A 17,568-nucleotide genomic window follows, 5' to 3' on the forward strand; every position below is an offset into this window, starting at 1 on the left:
CAAGCTCAAAGGGATAACTTGCTACAGGGGTCCCACTGAGGGGGCATTCACCAAAGAACTGTCGGGTGACAGACGTGTCCCAGCAGCACCCATTATAGTGAGTTGTTAACTTGGGTAATGGGCCCCTGTTGGACTCAATCTAGCAGCAATCACCATTTTGGAAGGGGACACGGATGTTCCTAGGTGCATCCATCCAAATAGCATGGGGTCTGTGTTGTTAGTTATCCTCCAAGGGAGGAAGGTCATTACCCTGAAGGATGCAGGTGCTGACAGGACTATAGTTGGAAGGGACTATCCCGAGCATGAGGAGATTCTATCTAGTGCCGGATGGCACAGGCTGGCTATCCAGTGGGGATGGCATGGAGTGCCCATTGCCCGAGATGAGGTAGAAATTAATGTCACATCTACAACGGCCAATGAAGGGTTGAGCGAGAAGCAAGGTGTAATGATGTGATTAACCCTGGTTAAGTACTGTTGTGTCCCCAAACACAATTTAACACCACAGGACACAGTAGCTTAGTCTTCAGTATTTATTCGTGGGAACAACGAGCCACCGCTCCTCTCACAACAGAAGAGAGGCACCAACTGTCTTTCTTAGAACTCCCCGCATCCCAACACCATGACAACACATGGGGTTCTGTATAGAACCTTAAACAAGCATATCTAGGTACAACATATTACCTCCTTTTGTTAAAAACAACCAAAATAAAAGCATACAATAAAAATAAACAAAGAAACAATAATTAACAAAAGTCAGAATGCCTGAACATGAAAATACAAGAAAAATATCTAGTATAGAACAATTAATGCAGATGAGATAACATAGAAATTTTGAAAAGTTCATCGTAAACTCCAAGGAACTCGTCTAACACGAATAGACCTCCTTGGCACATGACTTGTCATAATGGTTTCAGAAGCATTACCTGAAGGTACATTAGTTGGTCCATAAGGAGAATTACCTGCAGAAACATTAGTTAGTCCAGAAGGCAAAACAACATCACCCCTGGTGCTATTACAATTATGTACAGCAGACTGAACTTTCACAACTTTTCCCGCATTCCACCAATGCCCACCACGTACCATAATGGCACCACCACAAACTTTCTCGACACAGACAGGTTCACCAAAGGACATACCACCTTTTGTGACAAAATTAGTGTTTCTGACCCGAACCATGTCCCCAGGACGCAAATTGACTGTCTTGGCTGACTTCTTTTGATCATACCTGTCGGACATCTTCTGCGCAACTTCGACTCGAGATTCTAAAGCAACATGATCCACCCAACATGAAACTTTGTCACAAACAGTTCTTAAAAGCCAAGCTGGATAAAGAGCAGAAGTGGGTACTCTACCTTTGAGTGAAACAAAGGGTGCAACTGTCGTAAATAAAATATTACGCTCTCTGAATTTCAGAATATCAATAGGATCATGCATAAAGCAAGAGGCTGAGTCTGTGGTATCAGGTTCAAAAAGGGCTTTATTCCAATAACTCGAGTCATAGAGAGAATATTACCATCACCACAAGGGATCTGGAAGGGTCTCAAAGTATTCTCAAAACATTATTCACAGAGTACAGTATATATACATCTCCATAATGTACGTAAGCGAGAAAGAGCAAAAGAGAATGAGATAAGAGCATGTGGGCGTGTAAGTAGGTGTGAAGGTGGGCGTCCATGTGGGCGTCCACTTGATGATAATGGGTAATTTGTCAGAGGTGGGTGGATACCTGGAGGGGGTTGCGTGATCTGCTGGAATTGTACTGGAACTTTGCCTTACTTGTGTTCAACTCGAGCATGACGTGTAACTGACGTGGGGAAGGGTTGCTATGCAACCGGGAAGTCTAGAAGTGAGGCCTTCAGTGAGTGAGTCCTTCGGTGTCAGGATGTCCAGCACATCTTGTTTTATCTGATATCTGATGTCTGGAGCAGGGACTGATTTGTGACATAGGTTGCCCATCACCAAGAGCCGATGTGGCATCTATTTCTTCATTTACTTCATTTACTGCAGAGGCCTTACATGGGGGCTATGGGCTTTTTACTGACGTGAGCTTTGCAATCTCACAAACAGAGACAGAAAGGCTAGGCTTTCTCCTTTGCTGATGGGTTATGTTGATCCCTCCTTCTCCAGGCAGGAATGCGGCTCTGTGGGAGTAAGCAGATAACCGTGCTCAATACTGTCTCGGCACCTCTGACAGGGCCCCTTTGGCTGAGGCCCAAGTGTGCAAGGCCAAGGATACGCAGCTGTAGCTGATGCCTGAAACCTCTTCTCGGGTCTGGCTGAGCCACAAAACACGGGTTTTTATGTGGTGCAGGAAAACATGATGAAAAACGTGTAGGCCTCGATACAGATTTGTCGTTTCTCTCATGGGAGACTGAATGATGGCAGGCCACGTTATAGCATAAGCATCATGATAGAAAGGCCATGGAGGGGAAATGCATAGGTTACATGCATGTGCACATAAGCGTTGGGGGGGCACATGGGGACACATAGGCCTCATAATTTTTATTTTCCCCATTCCCTCCTTGTTCCCTAGTGAACCCCTTATGTAACATCTATTTTCATGAGACAGTCGATCTGTTCTTGCAGCATTATTTTTCCATTTTCAATGCTCTGTAAATGGGGATGTGGAACACATGCAGTAGCACACAGGCCGCAAATGGCCGGGCCACACTGCAGACATAGGCAACAACTGAATATTATTAATAGTATCAACCCACAGACGGTCAACACTTTCCATCCCCATGCCGATATTAATCCCCAGAGCCAACCGGACCAAGTCCACATGCCTGGGTCTTGATGTATGCTTTGGGCAATCTTGTGGAGCCTCGTTATTGCTTTGTATACAGATGGTGCGTTATTAGGTATGAAAACGCAACAGCTAGAACCGATGACCCTACAAGCCCCGCCCCTATCTGCCAGGATGACGTCAAGAACAAGACGATTCTGAAGAACGACCAGTCTCATAGCATACTGTTCCTGGGTCAGATTCCCCAGGGCCGATGCAGTCACATTAGCAACTGTTTCTAGAATCCTTGTTAACCTTCGGATAAGTTTACTATTCTGGACGGGACCTATGAAGAAAAAGAATCCTTTGTTGAAATCTGTATATTGCTCCCAAGCTGTCTCAGTTTGGTCAATGCCAGAGGCATCGAGCCCTCGTCTGTGTCTGACAAGTGTGAGCCGAAGATCTTGATGATAGCTCGATGGGGCCAAGAAAACGGGTGGTAGAAGAAATGATATGTAGCAAGTCCCACCCCAGTCTAAGGGCAGCTGCACATAGGCTGTCTGGCCACAAATAAAGTAGGTGTGTCGTGATGCTCTGAAATAGGACTTTCCTTTGTCTTTGAATACTATTATAGTATCACACTCACTGTGCCCCAAATGTACTGAGCCTTCTTTTCTGACACACAAGTTCCCTTTCACTGGCAGAACAGTAATTGAAGATGGACCTGACATGTGTAGGGGCTTTACGTTCAACACTATGAAATCGAGGGTCGCATTTCCCTGCAGATACTCTTCAGTTTCTAGATCTGTACCTTTCATTTGGGGAAGACCCTCCTCATCTGGGAAACATGCTTCGTTCATGACTTTATTCAAGTTACCCCATACCCACTCGCCCCTACAATCCTCCTCTTGACATTCTTTGGCATCACCGTTGATGGATGTCATTAAGGCAAACCATGCTCCGCAAGAACCATTATGGGAGAACGGAAAAGGGAAAAGAGGCAACACTCCCTTTACCTTCTGATACGGGGGAAGTCGGCCACAGACCCAGCAGTCTGTAGCATTACTAATCTGATGTGAATGGTGCAGCATCTGAATAAAGGTATTGTTGCGCAGAGCAAGTCGATACGATAACTCATGGGATGGCAGATCACTAAATGTGTGTTTTGTGGTATCATTAGACGAAGAGTGTAAGAGTGAAGCAATAGAAGGAAAAATGGCATGTAGTATTAAGCTGGTACATGTTATTGTGATACACAGAAGAGATAGAACAATCAAAGTAACTATACATCTGCCACGTAGTATTTTACAGTATTTGCTTTTCATCTTGCTCTTTCTCTCGTTCGCTTTGTTCGAGATCTTATGCAAGCCAGAATGCATGTTCAACCGCTTCACCACCTAGTGGACTTAATCGATCAAACGGGTTCTGACTTATGAGATCTAAGTTTAGCTTTATATTTCTGCTGCGGAGTCTCCTCTAGTAAAGGGGGCTCAAAGTCCGAGCAGTCAGTGTTCTTTTGGAAAGTACAGTTATTCCCGAAGTAACGTTTACAATGATGAAGATGTATCCATCCTTTCCGTCCCTCGACTTTAACGGCGGTCCTTGTGGTGAGCAACACCAATTTCGGCGTCTTCCCCCTCGGCTCAAGAGGGCTTGATCTATCAAAGTTCCGGATCAGCACATAGTCGCCAGGAGCGATCGAGTATTCTTTGACCTGGGTGTTGTCAGGGAAAGCGGCGGCAACCTGCGAACGACAAGAGAGTAGTGCAGACATCAAGGAAGCCAGGTAATCTGTCAGCATGTTGCTATCAACATCAGTGATCTTTTTAGGCATTGGAGTGCCCCACATATTCGGTGGTCTACCAAAGACCACTTCATAGGGAGATAAACCTGTTCTAGAATGGGCTACCATTCGCATGTAAAAGAGGGCAACCGGTAGGGCTACCATCCAATCTACACCTTTGTCTGCGCAAATCTTTGCTAGTTTTATTTTTAAGGTCTGATTGTGTCTTTCTACAAGGCCTGCTGCTTCAGGATGTCGCACACAATGGAACTTCCAGGTATACCCTAACAGAAGGGACACTTGTTTCATGAGTTCAGAGGAGAAAGGCTGACCGTTGTCGGAATATACGACACGCGGTAATCCATAACGTGGGAAAAACTCTCGTACCAATTGTCTGGCGGTAGTTACAGCAGTATGATCAGGGACTGGATAGGCTTCGGTCCACCTTGATGATGAACATACTACTACCAGGACATATTTGTAACCTCTACATCTATTCATTTGGATATAATCCATTTGGAGGACCTCAAAAGGGTGGTCAGGTGGATGGAATCCACCTTGTTCCATCGGAATGCCTTTACCTGGATTGAATTGGCAACAGATCATACATGTCCTGACCTTTTGTTTCGCTGCTGCACGCAGGTGCTTGTTGAACCATATATTCTGTAGGCTGTCTAGCATTGCTTTCTCTCCTAAGTGTGCAGGACTATGTGCAGTATTTATGATCACTTGTACCATCGCATCAGGAAGAAACCATGTGGATTTGCCCTTAGTCATCCAACCCTGATCAGTCGGTACCCCTCCTTGTTCCGACCATTTCTTTAGTTCTTCTAGAGTTGCATGTGTCTGTATGTCTTGTACATCCTTGGAAGGATCCCTAACTGTCATGGCTTTGGACACTGATGGTACCTGTGACTTTGTCATGTCTAGTGGGGTCTGAGCTGTCTGTTTAGCAGTTCGGTCTGCCAGATCATTGCCTTGGGAAATGGTATCTGTAGCTCTAGTATGTGCTTTGCATTTTAGGATAGCTATGGCTGTTGGTAAATGTATCGCTTCCAGAAGGGCTTGAATAAGGGGGCCATGCTGTATCTTGGCCCCATGAGAGGTCAAGAAACCTCTTTCTCGCCAGAGCACCCCGAAATCATGAACTACCCCATATGCATATTGGGAGTCGGTGTAAATGTTTACTTTCAGGTGCTCAGCTCTTATGCATGCTTGTGTTAGGGCGATGAGCTCTGCTGCTTGTGCTGACAATATATCTATTCTTTTAGTCTCTATTATTTCAGTATCAGTAGTCACTGCATATGCTGCCACTAATTCTCCCGCCCCTGTCCTCATGCATGAACCGTCAACATATAGTGTTAGGTCAGGGTCTGGAAGTGCAACGTCTGTCAAGTCTTGTCTTGGCTTAGTCACGGTATGTGTTACTTCAACACAGTCGTGTGGGGAAAGGCTTTCTGTACTGGAGGGCAATAGAGTAGCGGGATTCAGTATGTTGCATCGTCTGATCTCTATGTGTGGTTGGAATAACGTCAGCTCATAACCTGTCAGTCTAGCTACAGTCAGGTGTTGGGTTTGTGTCCGGTTCAAGAGAACCTCCACTGCATGCGGTACTTGTACTGTCAGGGGGTGGCCCAGCACTATCGAGTCACTTTGTCTTATGGCTAAGGCCGTTGCTGCAACAGATTTTAGGCACGCAGGCAAAGCCTGTGCTACTGGGTCCAATGTACTAGAAAAATAAGCACAGGGCTTGTGTTTTCCTGCATGATCTTGTGTGAGGACAGATAGTGCTGTTCCATCCCGCTCTGTCACAAAAAGCATAAAAGATTTGTTGTAATCAGGGATCGCTAAAACTGGTGCTTGACATAAAGCTCTCTTTAATTCTTCAAATGCCACCGTGTGTTCTTGTGTCCAAGGGAGGACTTTAGTAGAGGCTGCCTCCTGTGTCGTCAACTGTATTAGGGGCTTGGCTATGTAAGCATACTGGGGAATCCACTGCCTGCAATATGAAGTGAGGCCAATGAATGCACGTACCTCCTTTTGGGTCGTGGGCTGGGAAAGGCCTGAAATTAATTGTATACGCTCAGGTGTCAGTCTCCTACCCTCCTTGGATAGCAAGTGCCCAAGGTACGCCACTTGCTGTTCACAGAATTGCAACTTCGAAGGGGATACTTTGTGCCCCTTGTCAGCCAGGAAATGTAAAACCATCAGGGAAGCATCTTCACAATCATGGTCCGATCGTGCAGTGATGAGAATGTCATCGACATACTGTATCAGTGCTGTAGAGCTAGGCATATGAATACTGTCTAGTTGTCTTTTCAGTGCCTGACTATAAATGCTAGGACTTTCCGTGAAGCCCTGTGGTGCTCTCGTGAATCTGAAGCTGCGACCTTTTAAACTGAAACCGAAAAGATATTGGCTGTCCGGATGTATTGGAATACTGAAAAATGCGTTCTTCAGATCTATCACTGTAAAGAACGTAGCATTCGCATCAATGGCAGTCAATATCGAAGAGATGTCCGGGACCACAGGGTACTGTGGTACCACACATTTGTTTAACTCTCGCAGGTCCACAACTAATCTATATACAGGTGGTATATTGGGGTCAGTTCTTTAAAGAATAGGAAGGACCGGTGAATTACATATGTTCGAATCAGTCTCAATCACCACCCCTTGTGCAATTAGGTCATCTATTATTTTTAGTAAACCTACTTCAGCCTCGGGTGGTATTTTGTATTGTCTAATCCGTGGTAGCACTACACCTTCCTTTAGGGTGACCTGGTGTGGTGTAATGTTCATATAACCTACGTCAGTTGGGCCTTGTGCCCATAGGTGCTGTGGTACGTCTCGGAGCCTGATGTCAATATCTTTCATTACAAAATGTCCCTTGAAATCACGTAAATACAGTCGCACTCCTTCTGGAGAGCAACAGATTACTGCTCCTAGTTCTTTTAATGTTTTTATACCGAGCAAGTTTTCCGGACATGATTTAGTAAGTAGTAAGTCTGTAGTATGTATCAGTGGACCAACTCCTAAGGAGACTGGTTCTGAAACCTCATTACCAATAGGTTTACCCGAAAATCCCAGGGATACACTCTTTGAGCCCGAGAGGGGTGCCCCGGGCACCTCGGAATGACTAATGGTAGTTCTACAAGCCCCAGTGTCAATCAAAAACTTTTTATTTTGTCCCAGTAACCGTGCATGTACATAGGGACCCGCTTGGTTCACAGGAACTGGAATGAGGGGCAGGTCGAATTCCCTCTCTGGGCAGCTTCATGAATATGCCTGGTACTCTGGATAGTTGTTTTGAGCGTGCTCATACATTTGTGTTGTGGCTCGGGCTGGTGCAGGTGCATGGACGGACGGTGGCGGCGGTGGAAACGTGTCTGATGTCTGATGTGTGTTACTGTCCTTGGGAGGATGTTGACGAGGCTTTGTTTTACCTATCGCTATATTGTTTTTCAGCACTGCACACTCATTTACGAAGTGGCCTGGCTTCTTGCAATAATTACAAGTCCCACTATTTTGTTTCGTGCTATTCTTGTTCGTGTTTGCATTCGTGTTTGCTGGTGTCGATTGGGCCACCAGCATCTTCATCTTTGTGTCCTTCATGCGTCTCTTTTCTTGGTCATATTCCTCTCTAATTCTGTTCTGGTGATACTGTAACATCTGTAACATTTGGGAAGGGCTGTTTGCTTGCCAAGTACTCTCAACCTTCAGTACTCTATACTTTACCTCAGGTATGGAATTTTCTACTAATTTGCTCACAAAAAGATGGGGATATGAATCACTACCGGGTTTAAGGCCACTGTTGATAGTAAAACATTTCTCAAACCTAGAGTAAAAATCGCTAGTGTCCTCGTCTGGCTTCTGTTTACAAGCTGAAATAGCATCCCAATCTTCTTTCTTGGTAATTAATAATCTTGGCAGAACTTGTACAAGGAGTTCAGGCAATTCTTTAGCTCGGGGACCCAGACCAACCCCCGGGCCTCTTGCATTTTCTTCTGTTTGCAACACATCCCAGCTAATCTTGCTCTCTCCCACCTCCCAGTCTTTTTCTTTAAGCTTCTCGTAAATACCAGCAGGCAATAGTACTTTTAGTAACTTTAGAACGTCCGCATATGTATATTCCCCTAAGCGGAGAATGTCTTTTAATTCCCTGTGAAAACCCCCCGGGTCTTTGTCATGGGAGGGCAACATCTTTTTCATTTCCAGCATCTCTAATTTTGACAGAGGGGTGTAGACATACACCCGTTGTAGTTCATTGTTTGCATCCTTTACAGGATGTACCTCTCGTAGGGGGTTCAGTTTGTCGTATGCCTGCCCCTTAACCTGGGGTGGAACGGGAAGCAGGGTTCTAGTTACATATACTATATATTTGTGTCGCTGATCCAAGATGACATTAATCAGTTCAGTACCCAAGTTCATCCATCTGTCTAGTATTATGTCGTCCAGCAACCTATACAATATACCAGGACCAGAGTACTGACTTTCATATAACGTTATTAAATGTTGGACCATGTAAACACCAGCTAAGCGCTGTTCATTCGGTGGAAGGCTCAAAAACGTCTGTGCTACGACATCATTATTATATAAATCGTATTGGGATACCCACAGGGTGGCTGATCGTGCTAATTCAAGTTCGGTTGGGGTTAAGGGCTGTTCATTACCTAACCATTCATTCACCGCTTTGTCGGTGATTTGGAACACATTTTCAAGGGAAAATCTCTTTTTTATAGCCGTTCCCTGTTTACGGTAATTCAGGCCTTTGGGTTTCTCGAATCGTCGGGCATGGCCCACGTATTGTATTTTATCTTGGTCCCCTGTTTCATCATCAGATGATAAAGCAGCTTTATCGTGCGGTCCTGCTTCGTGTGACGCTATTATTGCTTTTCGGATTTTGGTCAACATGTTGTCAGTCTGTCCTGATTTATCATGCTGACCTGCATCTATGCGATCACTCCAACCAGTATAACGATGGTCTACATCCCCGTTTCCTTCGTCTTTTTCTCTGATCAGACAATTAATTAGGAAGCGAAGGATGTAATTCTTAACAACCACTTTTCTATTTTGTATAGCATCTGCTATGCTCTCAGGACCTTCCCCTGTTCTTATGAATGTGTACATTTTCTTTAGATGTTTATCCATATCTGGTAGTTTTTCCAGATCTGTGACTGCTCGTCTAAGCCGTAGTGAAAACACAAGCATCCTGCCCTTTCCTGGGTCTGGATCATATATACATTTGGGGATGTCTACTGTTACTGTCGACACCCCTCCTGACGCTGTCCCGGATCCCCCTTCCCCGCCGTCATCGAGCTCCTGGAGCTGTTCTGGCGTTGGGGGTGCAGGGAAAGATCCGTCCACGTAGGCTGGTGGGGGTTCCTCTAGATAGGTGTCAATAAACCTGTCGGATGCTGTTTTTAATTTTCGGGGTACTGGCGGAGGCACTCTAATGGGTCTTTCTACTGGAGTCACTTTCGCTAGTTCCTCTGAAAGGACGGGGTAAATACCAGCAACGACAGTATTCATTTCTCTTTCAGTCTGCTCTCTTTTTACTCGTTCCCCTTCCTCCCGTAATTTCTTTTCTTTGGCTTTCTAAGATTCATCCTTACTTCTCTCTATTTTGTGGAACTCTTTTTCTGTTCTTCTATGTGACTCCTTATGCCACAACTCAATGGCATCCTTCTGAGCAGGTCTAGATTTTCTCTTCCATATTTCTTCCTCTACTTTCATAATGCTTTCCGCATCCCACGTTCCCGTGATAGGCCATCTATATTTTGTCTCTAAATCCTTTGTGTAATCTACCCATAGTTCTAAAAACAACACGGCATCTAAACCATGCTTACAGTACATGAAATGTCCAGGTGTGTCCCTAGGCGGAATGTTAACTGGTTCCTCTAGTACACCTTTTCTGGTACATATTTTACGTAGTTTCGAAAATAACGGCATGTTGGAATGTAGCCAAAAAAACAAAAATCACAATAGCGCTGTAAAAACAAAAACTATAATAAAACAAACTTACATAAAACCTGACACATTCAAACCTAACTGAACCTGACTAGGAAAATAACATTCATACAGGTATATCGGTGCACCTTGAATACTTTGAGATCTCTATTTCCTATAACTCTAGCTGCATGCACTTGAACATACAGGTCTCACAAGTGAGAACCCGCCTTGATTGCAACCCCCATGAGAAAACTCACCGGGAAGCGGAACTTGAACTTGAACTTGAAGTCGAAGGCCTCCGAAACTTGACGCTGCGCGGGGAATGGCGTATCTTAGGTGGATCTCCAGAAACCTCGGACACAGCTCTCTCGCAGCTGGGCTCTGGGTTAGGACAATCTGCGTTCCTCACCGCCTCGTATGGATGCCTGGTCGCAGTCCGTCTCCTTCGTTGGCCTGAGGGAGTTGGCGGGAAAACCCGCAACGTACATACTTGAAGTCCGTCACAGCTGTGGAAGGGGGCAAAACTGTACCTTCATCTCCGGCGTGTGGGGAAAGAGAATTGTCCCTATGCGGGCGCCATTATGTCGTAAATAACATATTACGCTCTCTGAATTTCAGAATATCAATAGGATCATGCATAAAGCAAGAGGCTGAGTCTGTGGTATCAGGTTCAAAAAGGGCTTTATTGCAATAACTCGAGTCATAGGGAGAATATTACCATCACCACAAGGGATCTGGAAGGGTCTCAAAGTATTCTCAAAACATTATTCACAGAGTACAGTATATATGCATCTCCATAATGTACGTAAGCGAGAAAGAGCAAAAGAGAATGAGATAAGAGCATGTGGGCGTGTAAGTAGGTGTGAAGGTGGGCGTCCATGTGGGCGTCCACTTGATGATAATGGGTAATTTGTCATAGGTGGGTGGATACCTGGAGGGGGTTGCGTGATCTGCTGGAATTGTACTGGAACTTTGCCTTACTTGTGTTCAACTCGAGCATGACGTGTAACTGACGTGGGGAAGGGTTGCTATGCAACCGGGAAGTCTAGAAGTGAGGCCTTCAGTGAGTGAGTCCTTCGGTGTCAGGACGACCAGCACATCTTGTTTTATCTGATATCTGATGTCTGGAGCAGGGACTGATTTGTGACATAGGTTGCCCATTACCAATGTGGCATCTATTTCTTCATTTACTTCATTTACTGCAGAGGCCTTACATGGGGGCTATGGGCTTTTTACTGACGTGAGCTTTGCAATCTCACAAACAGAGACAGAAAGGCTAGGCTTTCTCCTTTGCTGATGGGTTATGTTGATCCCTCCTTCTCCAGGCAGGAATGCGGCTCTGTAGGAGTAAGCAGATAACCGTGCTCAATACTGTCTCGGCACCTCTGACAGGGCCCCTTTGGCTGAGGCCTAAGTGTGCAAGGCCAAGGATACGCAGCTGTAGCTGATGCCTGAAACCTCTTCTCGGGTCTGGCTGAGCCACAAAACACGGGTTTTTATGTGGTGCAGGAAAACATGATGAAAAACGTGTAGGCCTCGATACAGATTTGTCGTTTCTCTCATGGGAGACTGAATGATGGCAGGCCACGTTATAGCATAAGCATCATGATAGAAAGGCCATGGAGGGGAAATGCATAGGTTACATGCATGTGCACATAAGCGTTGGGGGGGCACATGGGGACACATAGGCCTCATAATTTTTATTTTCCTCACAACTATTGTGAGAGAATGTGGCGTTGTACGGTAACACCACAACATGGATCTGACAGCACCCTCAACATCAAAACAATTATGTTTAGCCCACTTAATGCATTCCACCACAACCCTGTTCATCCTTTAAACCAGACCGTTGGTTTGAGGATGTCCAACCGAACTTCTTAGATGTTTCACGCCAGATTCATTCAAAAACCTGCTCATTTCCTGATTGACAAACTGCACACCATTATCAGAAACTAGAGCCTCTGGAAACCCTTCTCTTATAAAGATCTATTTAAGGAAAAGAATAGCATTGCTTGCTGTGGGAGAAGCACAAAACTTGACTTCAGGCCACTTGCTGTGAAAATCCATTAACACAAACGCAAAGCGTAAGTTGGAGGGAAGAAAATTGAATGGACCCACCAAATCAATCCCCACCTTAAGCCATGGCTTTATAGGAAAAGAGATGAGCTGAAGAGGAGATCTGGGAATGTTGTATTCTGGGATGTCTTATCACTTGTTTCTCTGTGAGTGAGTAGGAGAGCAAGTGAGACACTATAGCTAGTCGGTCCTGGACTTATGGGTACTCAGGTGGTAGGATGACTCAGTCCCTACTCACTAAGAACCCATAATCCTACGCATAGCTCTGTTCTTGGGCAGAATCCCTGCAACAGGGCCCTCTCTAAATTGTGTCCTGTCTGACATCCTACCCTGGGAGGCTTGATCAGTATCTTTAGTTGGGTCACAACCCTGCCCCTTGGAATGCAAGTGCCAATTCTACCCCTTCTTAACCAACCCAAGAAGGCCCCTCAAAGTCAGAGGTCTGCAATTTCTTTTGTGCCCCTAGATTATGGCTGTATTATTAGGAATGCACAAATGTTACTGTCCCCCCAGAACCCAGCTGTGAATTGGAGACCGTCAGATAGGCACATAGAGCCACGAGCACAGAAATGCCCACTTTCTCAAAGAGGTATTTCCAACATTGTAATGTCGGATCTACTCGCTCCACCGGAGAGAGTTAGCTATTTTGAATTCATCAATATCAAACACTATACTGCCACACTTCTGCATGCAAGAAATCCAGCTTCTGCGCCTTTCCACAGAACCCTCACAACAATCCAATGCGGGAAACATGCCCTACTGGACCGAACACACCACCTGGTGCCATTCATTACCAGTGCATGTAGCACAAACGCACACATGCCCTACCTCTTCCCGACACCGCACCCTGTCACTAAAGAAGTACTCCGATATAGCAAGAGAATTGCAGAACCTTTCCAAGTAGCCTTTTAAATCCCAAGCCAAGTAACAGTAACCTGCACACACAGACCCCGTCATGGCAAACGTGTGGCACGTTTAAAGAGCTACCTCCGTGGGTGGCACAACCAGTGCAGCAGGCCCATGGAGGAGCCTTTGAGTTACATGTTCTAGATATATATCTCACCTATAGACAAAGGATTTACAGCTAACTCAATTCAGCCAATCATGTCTACACTAATCGCCAGTATGTATATGACGGGCAGAGCGTTTTGGCACTAAATGGCAGTGTCAAAAGGGCTCAAAATCCTAAGTCTAGCACATAGATCAGCGGAAAACCGGAAGGGAGAAAAGCAAAAAAAAGTCCAGGAAATGCACCATAGAAAGCGCCATTTCCAACAGAACTTATTAGGACTGGTATGTAGGATACAAAATTACAGATCTGTGCAGTATGTGTATTAACCTACGTGGAAGCTTACATTTGGCAATGAACCAACGTTATATGCTGAACTCACAAGCTGTTCCAGTAACATCAGAGCCTCGAGTGAGCAAATCAGGTTTGCCGAAAGGGAGTAGCCTTGACGAAGTTAGTAGACGTGCTCTGCCCAACATCTCGTAAGCGATTTGTCATGTCGTTTTAGACAGTATTCTAACTTCCGAGAATTTCTCATTTATTAACGTGCCTTCAGGGTTTGACTACAGGCGTCCCTTCAACTCCTCGAAGGTCTCATGAGGCCCAGTGAAGGTCTCTGATCATGTATGTAATTAACCTCAATCACCACGGTAACATGACAATGTGCTTGCAATTTATGCTTTTTAAATGTTTATATGTTTGTAATGTCTTGTTAGTCCAATTATCACAGCATTTTCCCACTTTATACGCACTGTTTTGGTGTATTTTCACCACAGTGAATCACCTATGATTTTTAACCCATTGTAGACCAGAAGGTCGAGCCATTTTTTTAACCTTTTTCTTTCTCTTCGTACCTCTGCAAGACTTTTGAGATTTTAAGCAAACCAATTAGGTGCTGTATATATTTTTTTCCTTATTTTTATCACTTTAACTGTGCTGATAGCAACATCAGGAGTGGGAGCATCATTTCTCCTTTGAGGTCCTGACGAAAAGCCTTGGGGTAGGGCCTGAAACTAGTCGACCAACCTGGGAAACAGTAGGTAGTCACGCCTCAAGCATTTCCCGCTTGTCCCCAGATTTCTGTAACTCATTTAGGGGTAGAAAAAAAAATTTGTTTTTGTCACACTATTTTGATATTTTTAACGTTCACTTCCAAAACCCACTCCATCTTCATAACAAGACCACATAGGTGTATAGGTGTACAGGGACACCCTTATTTTTCTATTAAGTGCTCCCGTGAATTTGTAGGTAGCAGCATGCCCCATCCATAGAGGGCAGGGATGGACCATGATGACGCATGCCACCGAGGGGAGACCTGGGGAAGGGGTGAGGGTTATTTGAAACAAAACGTTTTTTCTTTCTTTACAGTCCTAGCAAGGAGTACGCTTTCCTTCTGCAATACAAGGGACTCTCTTTTTGGTTATTTGACAAGCTTCGTGGAGGACGAGTCCCTATCTCTCCTACCTCTACTCTTCCCCCTTGTGATTTGACATTAACCTATTTATACAGGAGGACGGTTGGAACCTAGGACCTCCTAGCTATCTCACTAAGGTAAAATTGGTAACACGCAGGAAAATACATTGATTCCTCCATTTGGTTCATTTACACCGTTTGTTGATTGGGAATAAATCCCAGATCCACAACTCTAAAGTTGGTTCAATTATTGGTGCCACTAAACAGCACATTACACCTATAACTCTTGAAGACTCACATTCAATTCACACTTAAATCACATTTTTAGCTCACAACATAATTAAACTTTTGGAAATTTCCACATAATGTTCATTACATTTCTTTTCCTGCCCTTCTTTAAGAAATCTCAGTCCCACTCCTACTAACGTATTTCTTTCACATTTTGATCAATATCTATTAACTACTTTACTCCACCCTTCATGTTTTCCTCTCTGTGTCACTCTTATTTCTCTTTTTCTGGCCTCTTCTAGCATTTTCTGCTTGTTCATCTTGTTCTCCCCTTACTGCTGAAGTGACAAGCAGAGCAGAATGGAATCCTTCACATAGACTCCTATATCATAGTACAATCCTCATCAACACACAGTTGACGAGAGAGTACAGTAACCCTTTGCAGCATTATCATACAAGTAGCCTTGGGTGCTTTTGTCACTCACACATTTGGAGGTTGTGCTGAAGTCTCACTCAAACCTGCCTAATTTTACCAAACTATGGGGAAGAACTTCACACGTGACTTTGCTCAGACGTCTACAGTGTGCCGAGAAGTACCTGACTATTCTGCACAGAGCAGTCCCTCTTACATCCAGTGATCCTAAAGATTTCTGTACAGAGAGGAAAGGCCAATAAGAGTGACTGACAGTCGCCAACATCTGCTAAGACAGACACCCTTTAAAAAGACACACTGTAGACGTGTCTCATAACACACACACACACACACACAGCCTGCAAAGACAACGCTACCCTGTTCACATGAACACACATAAAACCTGCAGAGATTAATCAAAAACACAGACACATACTGCTTGGAAGGCGTCCTACCTGAGAGACCCAAGGTCAATACACATACACACATTCCCTGCAGCAGAAACACAAAATCTGCAGCAGATAATGCTATAAGCCAACCTATGCCGCTGGAAACTATTGCAGTGACTGAGGTTTTACCTAGACTGAGATATGAAAACAGGGGCAAAGGGGCACGGGCAGCAGGGAAGCCTTGACAGTAAACTGCCTGGGGGACAGGCTTCTGGCACAGGGGTACAGGTGGGCAAGTCAACAAACTAACAGCAAGAGCCGAGCAAAGAATGTGCACAGATTTCTCATAGAGCGCTAAGATGCAGTGCAATGTGAACAGAATTTTCACAGTACAGTAAGATGCAGTGCAGTGGCACAAATTCCTCAGTACAGTAAGATGCATTGTAGTGACACAGATTCCTCATAGTGCAGTAAATGCAGTGTACATAGATCTGTCACAGTGCATTAAGATGCAGTGCAGCGTGCACAGATTCCTCATAGTGCAGTAAGATGTAGTGCACAGATTCCTCACAGTGCAGTAAGATGCAGTGCAGCATGCACAGATTTTTCACAGTGCAGTATATGGCAGTGTAGTGCATAGATTCCTCATAGTGCAGTAAGGTGCACTGCAGCATGTACAGATTCCTCATAGTGTAGTGAGATGCACTGCAGCGTGTACAGATTCCTCACAATATAGTAAGATGAAGTGCAGGGACACAGATTTCTCATAGTGCAGTAAAATGCAGTGCAGTACACTGATTCCTCACAGTGCTGGAAGTTCAGTGCAGTGGTCCAGATTCTTCAGTGCAGTGACACAGATCCCTCATAGTGCAGTAAGATGCACTGCTGTGTGTACAAATTCCTCATAGTTCAGTAAAATGCAGTGCAGCATGCACAGATTTCTGATAGTGCAGTACAATGCAGTGCAGCATGCACAGATTTCTGATAGTGCAGTAAAATGCAAAGCACCGTGCACAGATCTTAATACAAATAATGACCACAAACACCCACAGGGCCAGAAGAAAAGCCTCCGTCCTCTCCCACTCTTCTTCTCCCTCCTCTCTCCCCCCTCCCTCCCCCCCATAGAAGAGCCCGGCTCCTGATAGAGAATTTCTCCAGGATTATACCGTCTATTTCTACAAACACAGCAGAAGGTGCTGACAATCTCCTACCTGAGCAGAAACCTGTGCCGACATTTCCAAGCTCTCTCCTTCTCCTATGGCTGGGGTGGGGCAGGTGCATATCTGGGGTCTGGGAGGGCTGTAAGGGTCTGAAGATGAAGATAATTGCACAGAAAGACAGGGCGTCCTTTGCTCTCTGCAGCAGGCTGGACACAGACGAAGAGGCTGGAAGTGTTGTCAGCATCTGCTGCTGGTGCTGTCTCTGCCGGTGCTGACCTGGAACAGGAAACTCTTCTCCCTTTCATACAATGTGCCCAAGGATTATTCTCAGCAGGCGAGGAGAGCCCTCTACTGGCCACTAACAGAACCTCCATTTCCAGGCTCCAGGAGAGAATACATTTCACACGAACAAACATTTTGTGGC

At 45.0% G+C, this 17,568-nt stretch overlaps 1 long non-coding RNA gene across 2 annotated transcripts; it reads right to left on the reverse strand.

Moving 5' to 3' along the window:
• Positions 1–1,459: 1,459 nt before the first annotated feature.
• On the reverse strand, positions 1,460–17,357 carry LOC146839479 (uncharacterized). Of its 2 annotated transcripts, XR_014981091.1 has the most exons (3): positions 17,196–17,357; positions 10,715–10,963; positions 1,460–4,469 (listed from the first exon to the last, which is right to left on the reverse strand). It is a non-coding gene; the product is annotated as an uncharacterized LOC146839479 (long non-coding RNA). The 2 variants fall into 2 exon arrangements; XR_014981090.1 differs by lacking the exon at positions 10,715–10,963.
• Between the last annotated feature and the right edge of the window lie 211 nt (positions 17,358–17,568).

The sequence above is a fragment of the Triturus cristatus genome, chromosome 4_1, assembly GCF_964204655.1.
Source record: "Triturus cristatus chromosome 4_1, aTriCri1.1, whole genome shotgun sequence".
Classification (NCBI taxonomy): Eukaryota; Metazoa; Chordata; class Amphibia; order Caudata; family Salamandridae; genus Triturus; species Triturus cristatus.